The 1,071-nt window shown below is 40.9% G+C and overlaps 1 long non-coding RNA gene across 1 annotated transcript in view; it reads left to right on the top strand.

Annotated features, from left to right (window-relative positions):
- The first annotated feature begins 6 nt into the window (after nt 1-6).
- Nucleotides 7-1,071, top strand: part of LOC107677676 (uncharacterized) — a 13,560-nt gene continuing 12,495 nt past the window's right edge. Inside the window, exon 1 of the long non-coding RNA XR_001632873.1 lies at nt 7-217. This is a non-coding gene — a long non-coding RNA (uncharacterized LOC107677676). The remainder of the gene's footprint in view (nt 218-1,071) is intronic.

Below are 1,071 nucleotides of genomic sequence, written 5' to 3'. Positions count from 1 at the left end.
TCTGACAGGCGCTCGTGAAAGCGGCGGGAATCTCGCGCGGATTTCACGAGGCGGGGATTCGGCGCGGATAACGGAGAAATAACGTCAAATACTGTCGAAGTTTGTGTGTAAATATAAATAGAGTGAAAGTCCGAGCCGGAGAGCCGCAGCGCCCCCGCCGGTAACCTCACGGGAACCTCTCCAGCGACACACCGGCGATCAGCGGAACTCGGTGAAGGTGAGGCGTTTCCCTCAGATTCCCCTCAAATCTCTGAGAATAATATTATTATAATGTACTATTATATCAAAAAATCTAACGTTAATGATTTGAAATGGAACCGTTTTTTGGATGTTTCGACAAAACATAAAAGAAAATCTAACGTTAAAGCAAAACTTTGCAAATGTGTTGCATGTTTTGTGTCCTATTGGGATTGTATGGCTTATATAGTCTGATTTAGTGGAATGTGGCGGAAAAAGAGCTCCGTTTTATTCAGATGTGCAATTATGCTGATATTTCTGTGATGAGATTCAGCTGCTTGTGATGTAAATCAGTGAGATGTTTATAACAGTGCAGCAGATACTGATATTAAATGCTTAATAAAAGTTATTCTGACCTTTACTTGATCAAAATCAGTCAAGATCTGACACGAGAAGCTCCAGCTGAAGCAATTACACTAAAAGAGCTTAGACTGGAGAAAACACTAAACTATCAACCAGAGACAGAAGACATGAGAAGATCGAGATTGAAACAGCAGAGATTGTTTAACAGCAAAAATAGTGCCTTAGAAATTCATGAATCTTTATATAGTTAATGAGTTTTAATGATTAAAGTATCTGCTAATAAAGTCTCTTCTGCATGTGCCTTATTAAGTCGTCCTGTAATGACAGTTTAATTCTGAGTAACAGACACAACATGTCTGGACAGATTAGAGCTGTGTGTGTGTGTGTGTGTTCATTGTGACAGCTGGAGCAACTAAACAGCAAACACACATGACATTCCTCTCAGCCCTTTAAACACCCTCTGACTGACTGACTGTGTGTGTGTGTGTGTGTGTGTGTGTGTGTGTGTGTGTGAGTGAGTGAGTGTGTCTG

Source organism: Sinocyclocheilus anshuiensis, unplaced genomic scaffold, assembly GCF_001515605.1.
Source record: "Sinocyclocheilus anshuiensis isolate Anshui unplaced genomic scaffold, SAMN03320099.WGS_v1.1 scaffold841, whole genome shotgun sequence".
NCBI lineage: Eukaryota > Metazoa > Chordata > Actinopteri > Cypriniformes > Cyprinidae > Sinocyclocheilus > Sinocyclocheilus anshuiensis.
The sequence above is the reverse complement of the archived record's forward strand: the minus strand, read 5'-3'. Positions and strand labels throughout refer to the sequence as shown.